The sequence below is a fragment of the Dreissena polymorpha genome, chromosome 3 (genome assembly GCF_020536995.1).
Source record: "Dreissena polymorpha isolate Duluth1 chromosome 3, UMN_Dpol_1.0, whole genome shotgun sequence".
NCBI classification, from domain to species: domain Eukaryota; kingdom Metazoa; phylum Mollusca; class Bivalvia; order Myida; family Dreissenidae; genus Dreissena; species Dreissena polymorpha.
In genome coordinates, this window is record NC_068357.1 from 40,999,834 (window position 1) to 41,006,876 (window position 7,043).

At 34.9% G+C, this 7,043-nt stretch overlaps 1 non-coding gene across 1 annotated transcript; it reads right to left on the reverse strand.

Annotated features, from left to right (window-relative positions):
* Positions 1-4,885: 4,885 nt before the first annotated feature.
* Positions 4,886-4,967, reverse strand: Trnat-agu (transfer RNA threonine (anticodon AGU)). Its single transcript has one exon. It is a non-coding gene; the product is annotated as a tRNA-Thr (tRNA).
* Between the last annotated feature and the right edge of the window lie 2,076 nt (positions 4,968-7,043).

Sequence of the window (7,043 nt, forward strand, 5' to 3'; positions counted from 1 at the left end):
CACTGGGGTGAAAATTAATTTAAAGTTTAAGAAATACTTACATTGTATGCTTATAAAACAGTATAATATATTCCATTACTAGATCAGACTGAGTTTTTGGTAAAATTTAATATAGTTTAGTTTTTTTATAATCCATAGCAATCATTGGTAGAATAATATGGATTATTAATAAGCCAAACTATATTTACCAAAATATATAAATGGTATAATTAAGCAAAAGTTACAGACACTATATAAGGCAAATATAGCTTGCACGAAAATACATAATAAACTTAAAAAAAACATTTTGTAAATGTTTTATTCTGCAACACCAGTAACAAAGTATATTGAGAGTATTTAAACATACTTATCTAAAATGTCCAAACATTTGAAACAAAATATTAATCTATAAACAATGTAGGGGCAGCGATTTGGTTTTTAGCCCAAATGGGAAAAGTACCCGTACCAGTCAAATTGGGAACATTTTGCTAGAAAAACCCTGCAATTGGGAACATTCGCGACGTGAAGTCTTCATATTGAAAAATGGGTGTATTTGTTTATTTGCTCACAAGTACTTTAAAATTGATAACGTAATGTTGTGAAGTTGTCAATATTATATTTACAGTTGAAGCCATAGAGCTTCATAGGGAAACAAACTGAATGTTTATTTATGAAAAAATATTTATTATTATCCCCCGCCATAGGCGGAGGGATATTGTTTTGGCGTTGTCCGTCCGTCCGTCTTTCCGTCCGTCCGTCCGGAGCCATATCTCAGAAGTGCTTTGGCGGATTTCATTGAAACTTGGTATGAGTATATATATATGGATAAGAGGATGATGCACGCCGAATGGCATTGTACACCATACGTTAATAACGGAGTTATGGCCCTTTTTATCTTGAAAAAAAAAAGCTTTTTGTGTGCGTCCGGAGCAATATCATGGAAGTGCTTTGGCAGATTTCATTGAAACTTGGTATGAGTATATATATGGATAAAAAGATGATGCACGCCAAATGGCATTGTACACCATCTGATAATAAGGGAGTTATGGCCCTTTGTATCTTGAAAAAGTGCTTATTTTAATGCCAAATATAACACTCCAGAAGCGTATTGGCGGGGGATATCAATTCAACGAATTTGCTTATTTTATATTTTAGAAGCCTTCAATTGGGATTTTTTTACAACAATTGGGAAATTTTTGTATTTTTTTTTCTTATTGGGAAAGTGCCGTTTTCCGGTACTTTTATAAAAAGGGAAAAAATCGTTGATGAGTCAAACCAGCAAAAAATAAAGCCATATACTTTCTATTAGTTTTAACAATGGCCCATTATGATGTTTATATGGCATGTATCATAATGATAATGCACTTGCAATGACAGTATAACCAAATGGGCAAAAAAGAGAAAGAAAACTGATTTTGTTTTCTCATTGCCATGAGGTTACGGACACAAAAGGGATTTAACATGCAGAGCCCTTGATAAGCTGCTTATTTTCGAAAATACTAAATTAAAATAAGGGAATGCACAATAGTTTTGAAGAACTGCGTATCTATACGCATTAAAAATCGCCGAAATGTAATTGCTTTCAAAAGTGCTGGGAATTTACCCAACTGGCGACAAAGTGTCTGCGTAACGATGTGTACTGTATCTCGAAAAAACACTTTTGGTTCCAACAACAATGTGCGTTATAAACAACCCATATGAAAGACAATGCAATCTTAAAGGAGATGCGTTCCTGTGGCTGTTCTAATTCCGTTTGTAGCCATACAGCAGTCTGTCAATTTAAAGCTGCATACTGTTATGTCATGGGTTTGCCATGAATAACTTGTTTCTCTGTACATAAGATTGGCTTTATCGATAACTCATAAATTGTAATTTACCTGGAATGTCTTATTAATTAACCATTAAAACTTTAATCTTGCCGTGTGTGTTTATTATTAATATTAATTTTTTTATGCTTATTTTTTGTATTTAATGCAGAATAAGAATTTATGTATACCAATAAAGAAATCGGCGTTCTTTAAATAAATAGCCAAAATGTCACCGTTAGATGTGGTCTGATTGAAACTATTTTACGAGATACAAATTGCTCGTTTTATTTCTTTGTGGGAAGAATATTCTATTTGGATTTTGGGAAGGTATCTGCAAATAACGAGCTTACACGAGATTGACTTCGGTTGCCTTTAGGAGCGCTCGTAATACGAAACAAGGCTACTTCGTTAACAGGCTTTTGACGCTAAAACATTGCAGATATTTATATTATGACGTGTTTCACTAATGCTTTTTGTGTTGTTTTTTTTGGCCTTTTTTAAAACTACAATAAACTCTTATTGTCATCAATTTTAGCTATTGCTGCGTTTAAAATTTATATTTTACTTCTCATGTATGATCAAAATCAGATTATTTTGTATGTAAAATAAGTCGTACATGTACCTTCAATTCTTTAATCAAAGTCTTGACGATCCTCGTGGATCAACCGAGTTATGTTAATTATGAAATGTCTGTGTTATGAAAAATTACCTAATACAGTTAATGTTACATAATAATGACATAATTTAAACAAACTTTACTACACAGGAAACAAATTTTCTGACCAAATTATTCATTAAATTCATCAATATTGGGTAAAAAATGTGTCTTATAGACTGTTCACGTTTTCACTATATACATATAGAGAAAACTGCCCCTCCCCCTGGCGGCCATGTTTTTCCACCCATCATGACCATTTACGAACTCGTCCGAGATATCTATAAAATCAGGGACCTATACAAACAATATATACTACTCAAAATTTGCTTAGGATCACTTTTTATAGTATGTGTAATTTGAAGTTTTATTATTAAAAACAAAACAGCTTGTGTTTTCCAATATATGAGTGCGTATTTTACATAACCAATAACCTGCCTTATCGATTTTTTTTACACAGGCTTGCTAATTTGCTCATGAAAAGCAATACTCAAGAAAAAGCCATGACATTTGACCTTGCACTTGACAAACACATTGTGAACATGCTTCAAATCTACACTTGTAGATCAATCATTCATATTTAAAGTTGTTAGAAATGGCTAGCTATCGCGTAAGAAGACGTCTTACCTTAGAAGAAATGAATAGGGGAGTTGGGATGCTGGAAGTAGGAGCGTGACAACGTCACGTGGCACGTCAGCTAGGCGTTTCACAGAGCGTTGTAGCCAGGATGTGGAGCCGCTACCAAATGCATGGTGATGTTATCCCCAGATACAGGAGAGGTCGTCAGAAGGCTACTACGCAGGCACAAGACCATTTTATCGTGGTGCAAGCCCGAAGTGATCGCTTTATGAACGCCACGGCTCTTCAAATAACTTGCAGAATGCATCAGGGGTTCGGGTTTCAACTCAAACCATTCGAAACAAACTGCATGTGTTGGCATGAGGGCTAGACGACCTGCCATTCGTATTCCATTGATGCACAACCACATCCAGGCACGTCTCCAATGGGCACAAAATCACATAACCTGGTCTTTAAATGACTGGACACCAGTACTCTTCACAGACGAGTCTAGATTCTGTGTAGACTTTACAGATAGACGTGCCCGGGTGAGGAGAATAACCAATGAACGATTCGCACCAGTATGCATCGCAAACCATGATCGTTATGGTGGGGGCTCAGTATTGGTTTGGGCAAGGATCAGCATGCAGGGTAAGGCCGATCTGCATATCATTGATAACGGCACTATGACAGCTCAGAGATACGTCAGAGAGGTCTTGGATATATACGTCCGTCCATATGTTGGTGCAATTGGCCCATATTTCTTTTTAATGGACGAAAATGCCAGACCTCACACAGCCATAGTGACCAATGAGTACCTCCAAGCTGAAACAATCATCAGGATGGAGTGGCCTGCGAGGTCTCCGGACCTCAGTCCCATAGAGCATGTCTGGGAAATGCACCATGTTGCAATATCTGCACGCTTTGTCAAGCCCATCACAATCCAGGACCTACGACAAGCCCCCCCCCCTAGAGGCTTGGGTTCGAATCCCACAAGACAGCATCCGTGGGTGGGCTTATCAGCAGCATGAGAAGGCGATGCCAATCAGTAATCAATGCCAACGGGAACCATACACGCTTTTGAAAAGATCATTTCACTGTTTGAAGACTTTTACAATAATTTCAATTCTGACACACATGCACTAAAACTTTCAAAAGTCACGCCTAGCTATATTAAGGTAGCGCACCTCTAATGGGCACATATCCAAATATAATCTAATTAATTATTTTTTTAATCAGCATCATTTCACTGAACTACATGCAAATTTGTAGGTAGGCTTTCCATGCTTTTTAAAAAAATATACCGATTTTTTCAAAACCACCCCCACGCTCGGCTTTTGTCCAGTTTATTTTCACCCCTGGGGTATATAAAAGTTCCAAAATTCATTCAAATTTCCAAATTTGGGCATGCAGTTGGTGTGTACAGATGCTGTAAAGGTGTTTAAAGTTTAAACAAGATGAAATAAGTATTCTTTTACAGACATTTATTTTTTACAAATTTTTATCTATGGAAGAGCGCCATGAAATGTAAGTGATTTCAGCCAAGTAAAAATTGGGTCGGTTAAAAACAAAGTGTCATAAAATTCAAAATAGTATCATTTAAGTCATATTTTAAACTTAGTTTTTATAGAAACACTATATACAGCAAAAATACCAAGAAGTAGACAGATTTACCGTTTACTTTTTGAAATAAAAATAAAAATGCAACATGCATGGTTCGTATTTTCAACAGTAAATCACCCAGTTTCGCCATAACGTTGTTTTAATTTTAATAATTGAAGAATGTGCATAAAAATTGCATCATATTTAACAATAAATATAGCTTATATGCCATATTAAATCAAATTACGTTAGAAAATAAATAAAACGCGTCGAAAAAAGTATACGTCGTCGGCAGGATTCGAACCTGCGCGGGAATATCCCAAAAGATTACTAGTCTATCGCCTTAACCACTAGGCTACGGCACCTAATGGCAGGCTCTTCAACCTTCGAAGAAATCGCGGGAAATCATTAGAGGTGCACTACCTTAAGCCAACTTCACGCATCAATGATTAATCAATACAAAAAATAAAATCAAAAACACACATTCTAATATCAAAACCTGCAAAATAACAAATTAAAATGAACGTAATCCAAAACTGAAGATTATGCGAAACAAAATAAAAAACTGATCCTAAGCAAATATTGAGTAGTATATATATAGGTCCCTGATAAAATCGATCTTTAGAAATCAATTATGATGATTAGGAAATAATGTGACGTCTAGAGTGTTCACAAGCTTTTTTTACTATATAAATATAAGAAAAATGACCCTCCCCCCTCTGGCGGCCATGTTTTTTTACCGATCCAAACCGTTTTCGAACTCAACCGTCATATCCAGAAAACACATGTTCTGACCAAATTTCATTTAGATTGGACCAAAAATGTGACTTCTAGTGTTCACACGTTTTCACTATATACATATAGAGAAACTGCCCCGCCCCCTGGCGGCCATGTTTTTTCACCGATCTGGACCATTTTCGAACTCGTCTGAGATATCAATGAAACCAAAGTTTTGACTAAGTTTCATGATGATTGGGCAATCATTGTGACTTCTAAAGGTTTCTCTATAGCAATGTAAGGAATACTGCCCCGCATCCTGGCGGCCATGTTTTTCAATGGACCGGAACCATTTTTGAACTCAACCAACATATCATTTAGACAAACATTTTGACAAAGTTATATGAAGATTGGGCATCAAATGTGACTTCTACAGTGTTCATAAGGTTTTTATTTTTATTTACCTAGTGACCTAGTTTTTGACCCAGTTTCGAACTCAGTCGAGGTATCAATAGGATAAACCCACCCACTAAGGATACAAACGGGTGGATATGGTAGAAATAGAATTGATAGGGATCAGCGTTATTGTTTATTTTGTAATTCACAAGATAATGAAGATGAATATCATTTCATGCTTATATGTCCATTCTTAGACGAGATTCGCAAAAAATATGTACCAAAGTACTATTACCAACGCCCTTCGATGATTAAATTTTTGGAAATGTTGGGCATTGATAACAAGACCAAATTAATTAAAATTTCTCTTTTTATTAAATACGCATTAAATAAAGAAACACATTGTTAAATGTAAGTTCATCCTCTTAAATAATGAAACTTAAAAAATCTGAACTAACACAATTTATTTGATTAAAATATTCAAATGTTAAAATTTTTTATAGTAAAAACCAGGTATACCGTATGTACTTTGCTACACACCGTATGTGCTGAAATAATATATTATATGAAGCAATGTACTTAATTGTATACCGTATGTACTAAAACTATGTATTATATGATTAACATGACATGAATCTAAATCATGACTTGTTTTTTTTTGTTATACTGACGATGTACATTGTGCAAGTCAAAATAAAATATATGTTCTGATAAATGTTCTGACCAAGTTTCATGAAGATCAGACAATAAATGTGGCCTCTGGAGTGTTCACAAGGCAAAATGTTGGCGACAGACGACTGACAAAAGGCGATCACAAAAACAGCTTTTGCTTCAGAATCTTCTATTTTATAGTTTAGACATAACAATTGTAAAAAGTGCATTTTTAAATCATAGTTTGAAAAAGTATTCCATTTTGTCGGGTCATTAAAGGGGCCTTTTCACGTTTTGGTTAATTAACAAATAAAAAAAAGTTTCAGCTTCGCAAATTTTCGTTGTAATAATTATATTTCTGAGGAAACAGTAATACTTAAAATTTACCATGCTATAAAATATCCATTATATGCATCTTTTGACCATTTAAAAACCTGAAAATTTTAAAGCATTGAAACGCGAAACGATTGAATAATTTGTCGTTATATTTTGTGATACTACGAGAATTGCTTATATAAAGTAAAAAATACACCAGGTATTGTATAAGCACAGATGGCCAAGTGGTCTAGGCGATATACTTGTACTCCAAAGCTCCAGGGGTCAGTTGTTTGAGCCCTGTTGAAGGTTACTTTTTGTTCTTTATTATTTTTTTTTTCTGGAGCTTTTTAGATCCAATG